The sequence below is a fragment of the Triticum aestivum genome, unplaced genomic scaffold (assembly GCF_018294505.1).
Source record: "Triticum aestivum cultivar Chinese Spring unplaced genomic scaffold, IWGSC CS RefSeq v2.1 scaffold51842, whole genome shotgun sequence".
NCBI classification, from domain to species: Eukaryota; Viridiplantae; Streptophyta; class Magnoliopsida; order Poales; family Poaceae; genus Triticum; species Triticum aestivum.
In genome coordinates, this window is record NW_025225610.1 from 1 (window position 1) to 14,719 (window position 14,719).

The 14,719-nt window shown below is 40.4% G+C and overlaps 1 pseudogene; it reads left to right on the plus strand.

Moving 5' to 3' along the window:
- The first annotated feature begins 1,133 nt into the window (after positions 1–1,133).
- LOC123172298 (homeobox protein HAZ1-like) overlaps positions 1,134–14,719 on the plus strand; it is a 43,844-nt pseudogene continuing 30,258 nt past the window's right edge.

Below are 14,719 nucleotides of genomic sequence, written 5' to 3' on the forward strand. Positions count from 1 at the left end.
CCTTTAATATGTTCTAGAATCATGCTTACGAGCTGTCATTGGTTGTGTACATTGTTGTGTCTGTTGTTGCTTACCTACATATGTGACTAGGTTGTTTTGTTTATTGTTCATATGTATTTTGAACAATGTGTCGGGTTATCTCCTTGGTACATGTTGTAATCTTCCCATTTTTTATGAAATATATGTTGTACCATCTGTAAGGAGTATATTCTGGTAAATACTTATTTTCCATGATTTCCTCCAGTCTCTTATTTGCATCAGTTTTCACTTGCACATCTCATACCAGACTTCTTTTTCATGATGACTCATGGAGCTATGTTTTGCTTAGACGTAGTAACCAATCCATGATGTATGTTTGCTGAATCCTGCATATGCACCTGTTAAACATATACTCCGCAAAGTAGGACTGCACCAAGTTTTAAAAACATTAAAATTATCTTAGATTTTTGCAGTGACGAGAAAAAGGTGCCATGTACAATTCGGGGAACCAATAAACTGCTCAAATATAAACAAACAATAAATATATTTTTTTATCATAAGAGAAACTAGGAACCAATCAACTACTCTACCACATGGTACATGTCGCAACATAACTATAATATTTTAATAATAGTGTACATAAAAAGCTGCTTGTACTTCTTTTAATGAACAAAAGAAATTCTAATTTTACTTTTTTTGCAGCGACGAAAAAAAGTGCCCTATACACTTTTGGAACGGGTACACAATAAATATTCCACTTATCCGAAAATGTGCAACTCTAGATACATTAATGGATTTGAGATAATCAACCGATCAACTACTCTAACACATGGTACATTTCGCAATAGTTTGTGCACAAAATGCTTCTTGTACTTATTTTAATGAAGAAAAAAAATCAATTTTTTTGTAATAATGGAAAAAGTGCAGTGTACACTTCCGGAACGTGTTCAGAATACAATAATGCGCAACTCCAATAATAATTGCTAGGGGGAACGCTGGTATATCCCATCTCCTTTCCCCTGATGACACATTTTATTCTTCATGGCATTAGAGGCTCTTGCAAGTCATGTGGATTCCAGGTATATCCCACCTCCTTTTCCCTAATGACACATTTTATCCTTCTTGGAAGTTTTTAGTTGTGGATTCCTTGAAATATAGACATGGTATTCACCCATACAAAAACATGTAACTTGGAAAAGATAAGGCCTGAGAAGGGTTTGCAGCGATAAAGCCAGGATCATTCGGTGCAAATTTAAAATACGAGAAGCTGTGGGGAAGCCTGAAGAATCTTTGTTTGATTCAGAAGGAAATATATCTTGTGATAATGTATGTAAACAAAAAAAGTTCTTCCAATGTTGTGCTTTCTTATGATTAATATTTTAATCAGTGACCCTGCTTTCGGTCTTGCAGATTGCTTTTGCCACTTGTAGTTCGAAAGATGATACATTGAATAATGACATCATTCTAGGTGACGGAGCCTGCGATAGAGGGTACCACCAGAATTCTCGAAAACCTCCTTTGCTCACTAAAGATAGTAACATTTATTTTCCCACTTTCCTATTATATGCAAGGTTACGTTATATCTGGTGTTAATTCCTTCATGTGAGCATTCCCTCTGTAGTCCCTGATGAAGGATGGCTTTGCTCTGCACGTGATTGCAAGATATACTTTATAGAATTAATAAATGAATTCCATGTGACAGTTCTTTTCATTAATGACTCTTGGGAGGTAATAGTTTCATTATTTCAAGGCCAGTGAATTTGAACTATATTTCACCCTGATACTACAATATTTTTGCAGAAAGTTTTTCCTGAGGCAGCTGTCGTGGGACGCAAGCCAATGCAAAATGATGTACATGATCTTCCATTGGACAATTCAGAACATGATAACTTTGACCCCTATGTATCTGAAGAAGATGTGGATGATCATGTGGAAGGATCATTAGAAGAGGATGGGGGTGACGATTTGGACTCTGATGACTCATATTTCATAACTTCTTCTAACAATAATTCAGAACATGTGAAGGAGAAAGACAATATTGATGGCCCTGGTTTACTTTCTGAGGACTCCGATGATGATGACTATTATCCAGAAGATCCTGATTTGGATAAAGATATCAAAGAGAAGAAAGATGAGTCAGACTTCACATCGGACACTAAAAAGTAAAATGGGAAAGAAAGTGAAGCAGGTTCTATCGTGCACCAGAGGAATGAATTTACACCACAAACATCTCAACAAAGCTTTCATAGTTTGGTGAATGCGCAACACACATAAGTGCTATAGGATAGAAGAGGTACTATGGGAAAATAATTAACCAGGTACTATGGCATTCTTTTTCCCATATCATAAATTGTATAGATTAACAGAACGAGGTGGCAACGCTTAACCAGGCCAACATGAAGTTTGATTCATCCGAAAGCGTTTCATTTTAATTTTGGCAGTGGCTACACGAGTAATTTAAAATAGATCAATATCCTAGCCGTGTGGTTAGAGTACGCTTGGCACAAGAACTAGGTCTGACGTTCCATCAGGTTTGTACCTCTTTTTCATGAATTTTCAATTTCATGTACATCTAGTTGCCTTGGCATTGAGCAATGCCCTCACTATAGCTTATCCTAACCGGTTGAGAAATGGTTCGAAAATACGCAGCGTCACACAAGACTACCATCTAATAAAAACAACACATTGGGTGAAAGCAATAGCACCAAGGCGATGATGGTGGAAAATCCTAATTTATGCAAAAGTGATGTTTGTAATGAGGATAGGCCATCTGGAATTACGAATGAAGGTATCACACAAGATGGTCTAGTTAAACAAGACATAGCTGGTGGCATCGGAACAAATGCCATCCCTCCAAATAGCAGTCAAAGATATACCGCCGGTGCCCATTATGTAAGGCGCAGAAAAGGCGAGTCCACCAGAGAGTCTCACTAGCATAATTCCTCCTCAAGAAGTGCTGGAAGGCCAAAACATGGTGATACAAAGTATGAAGTTCTGGCTCTTTACTATGGATGAGAAAACAAGAAACAAAATGATGTAGGAGCTAAAGAAGAGGAAGATTGACTGGTGACGTTTCTAGCTAATGCTTTTGGCTCCTATAAGTCAACAAATTCATTTTATGAAATTCTTCACCCACATGGTGTGTATTTTACTCCGTAGGGGGATGCTTGGTTAGATATATGGGACTATCTGCTAAATATCCATATACTCCTCCAAATCGTAAGTGAAACGGAACACTCTGCAAGTGTGGCAGCAACAAGGCACCTTTATGATAGAGAATGGAAGACATTAGACGTTTCATTGTGCCTTGTGTCGTTGTTGTTTCCTTTAATATGTTGTAGAATCATGCTTATGAGTTGTCATTGGTTGTGTACATTGTTTTGTCTGTTGTTGCTTACCTAGATATGTGACTAGGTTGTTTTGTTTATCGTTCATATGTATTTTGAACAATGTGTCGGGTTATCTCCTTGTTACATGTTGTAATCTTCCCATTTTGCATGAAATATATGTTGTACTATCTGTAAGGAGTATATTCTGGTAAATACTTATTTTCCATGATTTCCTTTGGTCTCTTATTTGCATCAGTTTTCACTTGCACATGTTGTACCAGACTTCTTTTTCATGATGACTCTTGAAGCTATGTTTTGCTTAGACGTCGTACCCAATCCATTACGTATACTTGTTGAATCATGCATATACACCCATTAAACATATACTCTGCACAGTAGGATCACCAAGTTTTAAAAACATTAAAATTATCTGTAATTTTGCAGTGACGAGCAAAAAGTGCCCTGTACACTTCGGGGAACCAATGAACCTCTCAAATGTTAACAAACAATAAATATATTTTAATAATAGTGTACATAAAAAGCTGCTTGTACTACTCTACCACATGGTACATGTCGCAACATATCTCTAATATTTTAATAATAGTGTACATAAAAAGCTGCCTGTACTTCTTTTAATGAAGAAAAGATATTTTAATAATAGTGTACATAAAAAGCTGCTTGCAACGACGAAAATAAGGGCCTTATACACTTCCTGAACGGGTACACAATAAATATTACACTTATCAAAAAATGTGCTACTCTAGATACATTAATGAATTTGAGATAATCAACCGATCAACTACTCTAACACATGGTACATGTCGCAATAGTGTGTGCACAAAAAGCTTGTTGTACTTATTTTAATGAAGAAAAAAATTCAAATTTTTTGTAATAATGGAAAAAGTGCAGTGTACAGTTCCGGAACGTGTTCAGAATACAATATTACACTAGCCAAAAATGCGCAACTCAAGAAACATGGATGGATTTTAGCTAATCAACCTTTGTAATGCTATTGCATTTGAATGCTTTAAAAAGATCCCACATAACAAGATCCCACAAAACATTCATTATGCATATAAGTTAGATTCGACAAAGGCACATGATCGCGTCGCCTGAGTTATACTTGAATGAGGATAGACTAAGTTTGCCTTTTGCCAAAAGTGGATCTCTTGGGTGATGATCAGCATGCGGTCAGGCACATCCCCTGGGAAACTTGTGCAGAGGTGATCCGCTGAATTTTCTCGTGCAAAAAGGTTTGTCTAGAGCATTGGTACATGAAATTAGTAGTGGGAGAACCACTCCAATCAATATTGCTAGGGGGAACCCAGGTATATCCCATCTCCTTTCCCCTGATGACACATTTTATTCTTCATGGCATTAGAGGCTCTCGCAAGTCTTGTGGATTTCGGGTATATCCCACCTCGTTTTCCCTGATGACAACATTGCTTCTTGGAAGTTTTTAGTTGTGGGTTCCTTGAAATATAGACATGGTATTCACCCATAGTCAAACATGTAAGTTGGAAAAGATAAGGCCCGAGAAAGATTTGAACAGATAAAGCAAGGATCGTTCGGTGCAAATTAAAAATACGAGAAGCTTTCCAGAATCTTGATATTCTTCTAACTGTGGGGAAGCCTGAAGAATCTTTGTTTGATTAAGAAGGAAATATATCTTGTGATAATGTATGTCAACAATTTGTTTCTTCCAGTGTTGTGCTTTGTTACGCTTAATATTTTAATCAGTGACCCTGCTTTCGGTCTTACATATTGCTTGGGCCACATGTAGTTTGAAAGAAGGTACATCATTCTATTTAACGGAGCCTGTCACAGAAGGTTCCACCAGAATTGTTTAAAACCTCCTTTACTCACTAAATATGGTAATATTTTTTCCCAGTTTCTTTTTGTATGCAAGGTTCTGTTATTAATTAATACATGTGACCATTCCCTTTGTAGTCCCATACGATGGATGGCTTTGGCATGCTTGTGATTGTAAGATACATTTTATAGAATTAGTAAATGAACTCCAAGGGACAGATCATTCCATTCATGACTCTGGGCAGGTAATAGTTTCACTATTTCACCCACACGCTACCTTATTTTTGCAGAAAGTTTTCCTTGAGGCAGCTGCCGTGGCCTGCCAGCCTATGCAAAATGATGTAGCTGATCTTCCATCGCATGATTCAGAAGATGATGACTTTGACCCCAAAGTATACCCGAAGGACATGGAGCTGATCATGTGGAAGGGTCATCAGAAGAGGATGAGGTGAAGATTTATACTGTGATGACTCAATTTTCCTCACCTCTTGTGACAATAATTCAGAACATGCGAAGGAGAAAGACAATGTTGACGACCACGAATGACCTTCTGAGGACTCCGAGGATGGTGACCATGTCCAGAAGGTCCTGATTTAGATAAAGATATCAAAGAGAACCAAGACGAGTCTGACTTCGCGGATGGGGGTGAGGGTTTAGACTCTGATGACTCAAATTTCATCACCTCTTCTGACAATAATTCAGAACATGTGAAGGAGAAGGACAATGTTAACCAGGCCAACATGAAGTTTGATTCATCTGAAAGCTCTTCATATTAATTTTGCAGAGGCTACACGAGCAATTTAAAAGCAGATGAATATCCTAGCCGTGTGGTTAAAGAAACCTTGGCACAAGAACTAGGTCTGACATTCGGTCAAGTTTGTTCCTCTTTTTCATGAATTTTCTATTTCATGTACCGCTAGTTGTCTTGGCATTGAGCCATACCCTCACCACGGCTTCTCCTAACAGGTTGAGAAATGGTTCAAAAATAGGCGGTGTCACACAAGACTAGCATCTAACAAAAACAACACTCACATTGAAAACAATAGCAACAAGACAATGATGGTGGGAAATCCTAATTTATGCATAAGTGATGCGGTTAATGAGGATACACCATCTGGAATTTTGAATGAACGTATCACACATGATGGTGGTGGCATGAGAACAAATGCCAGCTCTGCAAATAGCAGTCAGAGATATACCACCGGTGCCCATTATGTAAGGCGCTGAAAAGGCGAGTCCTCCAGAGAGAATCATGGGAAGAATACCTGCTCAAGCAGTGCTGGAAGGCCAAAAGGTGGTGATCCAGATTATGCAGTTCTGGCTCTTGTAGCTGTGGACGAGAAAACAAGAAACAAAATGCTGCAGTTCCGGCCATCTCTCTCTCCTCCTCGTCCAATCCACTCTGGCGCCGCCCAAATACACCCTACACCAGCCTGTTGGCCCTCTCTCTATCACCGTAGCCATCACACACCCACACTGATGCTTCCAATCGGCTGGCGCCACCTCGAAACAATGTGATCTAGCTTTGTCACCAGCCGACCGCCACCACCACGGAAGAGGAAATAATACCATGGTCTGCAGCATTGGTCATGGCTCGAGGGGGCGCGCCCTAATGAGGAGTACAGGTCCAACTTCCGCAGGATGTATCGTAGGCTCGTGCAGAGGAATTTTGGTGCCTTGAGATATACAAGAAGGTCCAACCGATGAGGTTGGGCTATCCGGTGGTGACATCGACATGTGCTCCAGTGCCTCCGGCTCCGGTGAATACAATGAGGATGACGTGGATTGGGAGACCCTCATGAAGGAGGAGCAGTAGGGTTTTGTATTTTTTATTTTCTTCAAATTGACTACATTATGCAATCTCTGTTTGAATGAAATTGCGTGAAAAAACAAGTTTGAGGAGTTAAATTCAGGAGTTTGGCCAGGAACCACATTCTTTGAACTCAAATATAAGGAGTTAAGGTATAAGGAGGCTTTTGAGGCCCTAAATTTGAGGGGTCAACTAGACATTCCCTAACGGTTGTAACGATAGTCGGCAGATGCAGAAGGGGTTTTGCCACAACGTTTCGGTAGTAGATCTATCGCCTAAGAGAAGAAATAAAATAGCGTCAGATAACATAGAGTACTGATGAAAAAGATTGACGAAAAAGATTAACGTGGAAGGATTTTGCACCATCATAGAGTATTTCCGAAAAAGATTACTCTGCCTGAAGCGGTCTGTGGCTTTTCTTGAGATTTGCAGATATATTATAGTGAATATAATTGCATGATATAACATAGCCTACATAACATTGCGAGTTTCGAGTTTGTTAGTTAATGTAAGGAGGCAGTGCTATATTTAGACATGATCCTAGGCAAAGTAAAAAAAATAGGCATTTACAATAGATAATTGAAAAGACTACCACATAACCAAAAGACAGACCAGATAGTAGTTTCTGATGGATATTTCTCGCCGGTGCCATTGTAATAGTCAATATTAGCATCCGTTGAGCTTGCATCGTCATCCTCTTTTGCGAAATCTGGCTCATCAACATAGGGATAGACATTTTTAGTTTGGATAAACTGAATAGACTGGGGAGTAAGCTTCTCAAGCTCAGCAGAAGCATCATGTGTCCATGAAAACACTGTACTGGCCACATCGTATTGTTTAGAACTTGTTGTCGACTTGGACATGGCAAGCTGTTTGATGCACGTAGATGTGAAATACACATTGTCTGTAAACTAGTTCAAGACTAGAATGAGAAGTACTACTATTGTCCCCCCTATCACCGTCGATCTTGCAGGAATTTTATGGGTATTCCTAGTTTGTTTATAAAATGAAGGGACATATGTAAGGATATGATATTTACAACTAAGATATCCAAAGTACAATAGATGTAGAAGAGGAGATTGATCGAGGTCACTCGTATAGCATATTAGTAGAAAATTCTTTCAGCAAATTGAGAGCATCAACAAGTCAGGAAACGAAATACGCAACTCTACATGTTGACTTTGATCATGACTTGGAGCCTGAAGACATCCATAATTTCACCCACACTGAGATCAAATTACGCGTAGCTTAACTTGATACATTGCGATGATCCTATACATCTCCTCCACTCTTCTTGATGACTCCCACTTCCATGTATTCTTAGATTTCTTCTATCTTCCACCATTCTCTACTAGTCTTTTCAATCAAGTGAATGATAGACGATACTCCCTCCATTCCTAAATATAAGTCTTTTTAGAGATTCTAATATGGACTACATACGGAGCAAAATGAGTGAATCTACACTCTAGAATACGTCTACATTCATCCGTTCATACTCAAATCTCTAAAAAGACTTATATTTAGGAACGGAGGGAGTATTTGTTTTCAGCATGTGCTACCAGATAGTATGTAAAATGAAGTCAATAAATTCCTATGCGTCAGGGCAGATGAATGGAATGAAGTATTCGTTTCTCCGATGGAGTGAATGCATGTTAGTTGGAACAAATGTCCTAGTATTTAGCATAAAGAGTTCGGCATTACAATTATATTTTCAAATGAACCAACAGGAGAATCAAGACAGAAGATGAGAGACGTGTATGTAGTGATCAATATTAGATTTTTCTTTTGGAAAGAGGTTTTCCCCCGGCCTCTGCCATCGAGGATGGATACATATCCGACAACTGCCAGTCCGAGGTGGCACCCTCTCATGGAAACGGTATAGGCAATCCCAGCCTTCGGATAAACAGCCACATCTCAAATCATTTCTAAAACTCGAACAAAATAAATCCTTGGCACCTTCCACATCCTAGTGCATCATATTCCACGTGTTTTTATATCATTTAGGTGTTTATCTAATGTTATTATCTCATCTTTATATATAATTACCATCTTCCTGATATATTGATTAAGTTGACTGTCAAAAATGAAGTGAAAGGACACTTATCAGGTGACATTAGATTTGGTAAAAAAATGTATACACAACAAGATTGATTTTAACTGCCTACATCTTAACGATTTCAATCCTCGTGTTCTTAGTTCAGAAAACTTCCATCTTGCTTAACACACGTGACATGCATGGACAGCAGAAATGGTGTACCAAACGAAAAATGATGGAGAAATCTAGTTAACGGACGTGCACCGTGTATTAGCTAAGCAAACGTAAAACCATGTATCTAGCTAATGGAAGTGCACGGCCATTATCTAGACATTGACGAGATTAATGAGGCCATTTGGGTTCACTAGGTTGTGTGTGTATATGGCTGTATAATTACAGGGAGTTGCCAAAACATCAATTGTCCACGGTAGGGGTGCATAGTAGGTAGGTAGCTTTCATCTCTTTGAAGTACGGAAACCCGTGGTAATGAGAACAACAGTTTAAGATGATGAGACCAATCTGTTGGCAAGGTGGAACGAATGACGAATAATATGACAGATTGTACTGGCGTAATTGGGTGTATGTCTAAGAGCATCTCTAGCCGATCCCCTAAAAACCTATAAATCTCTATTTTCCTCCCGTAACCGACCTAACTGATAACTCAAACCGTTAGAGGAGAATAAATTTTACTCAACGGCCATAAAAGGCAGCCCAACTCTCTCAAATATACTCGATTGGCACCTCCAAGAGAAAAACTTTCGCCCCCTTTCTTCCATCCCGAGGGGCCATCGTACCACTTCCCGCCTCCGCCGCCCATTCTCGCTGCCTCCACCACTAATGCCTCTGATTCCGTCTAGAATGGAGAGGCAAGATCGTTCCGCAACCTCACCGTCCACTAACACCAGAAACGACCCCAACAGCACCATCCACACCAAGGAAGAGGTTGTGCACTAAAAACTTAGTTCGGACTATCAGAACAGCAAGCAAAGCTGGCAGGAAGGTCAATGGCAAGGCCACAGTGGCTCCGGCGATGACAGCTCGCCCTTCTGTTGCTCCACCTGATAGCAAGTGCGCTAGGAGGCCGGTGGTGGACACGGTGGCGATCATCGAGGAGGAGGATAAGAAAGAGGCTTTGGTACCTCATCCTAGCGCGAAAACTTGTACCCTGTGTTCGGTCGCCCAGCCTCCCAGACATTTACGCGCCTCCCTCCGCACCCACAACACCGCTACTCCAACTAGACCCCCTCTGAGCGCGACCTTGCCCATGGCACTATGCCTTTTGTGAGCCACCGTCATCGTCTATATCGGAAGCACACACGACACCTCCCACAGACCCCATGCCCCTCACGGCAAGGCAGAGGTTGGCATAGGGCTGGCTCATGATGAGCTCATCCATGGCAGCCCTGCCAGCCACGGCACCCTTCCACGGCTATAAAAGCCAGTGCCTGCCCCTCTAGCCACCCGCAACACCTCTCCCACTCAGTCACGCCCCCTAGCTCGAGGAGCCTGACCAAGAGGCTCTGCCTCCATAGAACTGAGCAGAGCACCGCCGCGCGAGCTCCACCCCACCCCAAACCACCGCCACCACTAGACTCGAGCGAGCACACAAGTTACAATTTTACATTAGGCTTGAGCTTATCTTATGAGGCAACGATGCAAGGATGATAACATGAGACCAGCCCTGCCACAATGGGTCAAGGGAAGAGCAGAGCAAATGATTATGGAGGCTTGAAGAAATTTCGCCATTTGTTGCAGACCAACTTCACGTTATTTTAGTAGCATGAAGTTCTAAATATTTTAATAAAATAAGGTTGTAAAGTTTGTTTTCCTAACAAAGGGAGTTCAACTAAAAACATAGGGACTAAACCCCGCAAAAAAACAACATAGGGACTACTCTGAAGGTACAAGAGTCGCAAAAATAGTCTCACGTGCTGGGCTCCTAACGTGTGGATCCATGAGTAGAGCTTCTAGTCCTACGCTGGCTAAAGTAATGATGATCTCACAACATATATTTTACTACATAAAAAAAAAATTCGATGTGAGGCATGGATAGGTTATCCATAAATCGTTGGCTTCTCCATGTAATGCCAACACAAGATGAGCATGTAGTTTGCGATCATGATAGTTACTATCAAGCTAGCGGTCGTATATAAAACAACTCATACGAAACATCTATGTTATCAGAGGTAGTGATCTGTTGAGAATAGGACGCGTCAGAAATTGAAGTCATTAAATTGACGCTCTCTTGCTCAACCTTTCATTGTGAGGCATGTGACACAGACGATTTTCTTCTGCTGCTGGGTGTAAGGAGATAGATAATATGACCCGGTATGATCTTCCATATCACACGCGCTGCAGAGCGCGCAGGTCTGACAATCTTCTATGGCACAGTGGCCAAATGGATGAACCACACTATTATATTATTTGATCATTGTTGTAACCATGTGAGGTTTATTATCCTACACCGGAGAGTAAATTTGTAGGTTGTGGTCAGTGAGTGCATCTACTTTGGAAATTTTTGGAAGTCAATAAGGATGTTTAAAATCCGGAAACACTAGCTAAGGCACAAAGAGAAGGCAAAGATTATGCCTAAATATATTATCACATTGTAAAATTTTCTCGCGGATAAACATATAGATGACTATGAATAACCTATCAAATTATCCTCCTCGTGGAAGCACGCAATTTATGAAAATTACAGTTAGAGAAAGTATTTAAATATCATTTTTTGGATGTATTGTAACTTGTATTAGTTGTATGGCAGATATTTGCCAATGGCTTCACCTGGGTAAAGTTGGGTAACTATAGAACGAATGGGGCGGTTACAACTCCGCTATTTTAACCCATGATAATTTCTCATTGTAGACTTAGTGCGGTAACTATAGAGCGAATGGGGTGGGGTGGCCATCGACTTGAGGTTCCGCGCTACGGCAAAGACCCTCTGCCACTGGCCTCCGCCGACTGGGCCTAGTGTTAGTTACTGGGTCGCGCTACTGTTGGCGCCGCCTCTCGCAGCGCCGTTCTTCTTCTTCCTCAAAACCTCCATCTCTCTCTCAAGCTTCTCTCATGGTTTCTCTCAACGACACACACCATGAAGAACACACATGCGTGGGCGCACGCGCACACACACACAAACACAACACACCAAGGAAGAAGGCCCGCTGTTGCTTTGCCGAGAGGTGCTCCATGGTGAAATCTGGAGGCTACATATTTTATCAAGCCCTCACGGCCCCTTTTTTCCATTACTCGAAGTTGAACTTATATAGTAGTACAACGGACTCGCATGCACGCAACCACATCGGCCACTAACCCAACTAATTCCTAACTACATGTGCACCACGTCCGTCAGTGCAGCTCTCCTCAACGGCTACATGACTTGGCAAGCTAACAAACTCATGCATGCAAACAAACTTAGCCTATTCTCTTGACTAATACTTATCTTAACTACCACGCATCACTAGTACTTACGGGACATGCAACGCACCCATGAATCCCACTCCTGTCTCCAGGTGTCCGGAGAGGCATTCCAAAACTGTCATGCATCCCAAAGTGATTAAAGGGTCAAGTCACTAAACGTATAAGACTCTCCCGTCTTGGTATAAGCGTCTTGGGTAAAGTCACCCGTCTACATTAATGCATGGAGATACGAATACAGGAATAAGGCATAAAAATGTGGATGTACATTTATCTTATAGCCATGTATCCTATAGTGTGCAACTACCGATATGTCTTACTTGGGTAAAACAGAAAGGCTAACATAGTCCTATGTGAGATGGAGGCCGACTTGAAAAAGAGCGAGGTATCACAAGCTATTGTGATTTTAACGACAGTGCAAACCTCTCTTCTCCTGCAAAATAATTGTTATTACAATGATGAGGGTGTGGTTGCAATTTCTTTTATGTGTCCACCAACAATTTTCTTTTCTGTCTTAATTAGTAGGAAAAATCACCAGCTTATCTTTTATTGGCGTGCCTGCCTTCATAACCAGCTTAATTTGTTAGACACGCCCATCAGAAGCTCGACCTTGGGTCGTGCTTTTGCTGACCGAAAAATTAAGGACAACATCACAAGTGAAAAGAAGTACAAAATACCGATTTCACAGATAAGAGTACCTTCATTCTTTAACATTTTGTTGGCACCGAAACACCTTGGAGATTCGGAGAAAGAGTATATTTTGTATGACCACAACAGCAACAACAAACCAAAAGTAAAGATACATCCACAACTACGTAACAATGAATATCTTGCAAAGAGTAACAACGGAAGGTCATTAACATCGGATCTCTGGATTTAAATATGTACACAAACAGAAAACACAGTAGATGATAGTATACCCTTCCTGATGTACAAGGCGAATCATCATCATCACCTGAACTACACAAAGCGCTACCATTATGATCTCCTTCACATGCACTTCCTACACATGTACATTACAGCAAAGACGACGCTGTCGTGGCGGCAACACCAGAGGCCACAAGTACTTAGAAGCTACAACAAGTGGTCCGCGCTGTGGTGAAGAAGACAACCCCGAGCTCAATATGGAGGAGAGCCTGTTGAGACAATGGAACCGACGATGCCGTCACACCAGTCAATGTAGTACTATACATGAGTATCCTTGTTGCCACCAGAAAGAGAAGACGCCAGCCATTTTCCATCCTGCCATGTTAGTTAGGATGATTCTATGAATGCCATGTGTATGCAAGGGGAAAGTCTAGAGTAATCATGTATATAGGTAAGACCATTTTTTTTCTAGTGAGAACAAAACATAACACAATAGTTCACTATTGATAAAAAGGAATATTAGAAAACAACTTTTCATCGAAGGGAATCACAATTGCAGAATTTTGCAACTGAGGGTAACCAATGGATTCATCTGTTATATTTGACTCTTGTTTTGGGGACATGTAGTTGGGATCACAATTTTAAACGAAGGAAACTTGCCTGCATCCCTTCCTTGCACTACTGTATGGACCATTGGGCAAAAGTTCCAATAGCTCTATCATTTTCTATTTTGTGGATCAGCTCCAGAACCATAAGCTTTAGCTCTACCCGCAAAAAAAAAATAGTCATGGACATCAATCCTATTTGGTGAGTGCTAATTTCCATACCAACTTCACTTTGGCATGTGATTAAATTCTTGCTCGGTAATTTTATATGTCAAAGTGTTCAACAGGTCGGTAATAACAGGAATCATTAACTCCTCAATCTCGAGGAGCTAAAATGCAACAGTAAAGCAGAAAAGAAGAAAATGAGTATAAGTTGAAAAGAAGGTGTGCAGCAGCATCATTGTTTTAGAACCACTTACTAGAGACATAAATGCACCTTACTTAAAAAGGTAAGCTTTCTACTTTTTGGAAATTCACTAAAATTGTATTGGAGCGCCTGTGTGGTCAAAGTGCCTAACAATGCCAGTGACAAATATTATGCCATGCCAATGCTAGTAACGAATTATCTTAATACATGAGATTCTTATGGTTGGAAATAAGAGCATGTACCTTAGATGTATAGAAAGAACATATACCTGAATCTCTGAATCAAAGAACTGAGTAGAGCTTCGATTAGTACATCAATCTGAGAGTGAAGGCATCAGTTGTACATTGCCGTAAACAAAGTTCTTTTGGTTCACTTGTTTATGACTTGTACTGCCATGTTCTGTAAATCTTCACTTTATGTTACTCTTCATATTGTATTCCTGGACATATCAGATTGTATTGTATTTTAACCCATAATAATTTCTTATTGTAAATATAAATG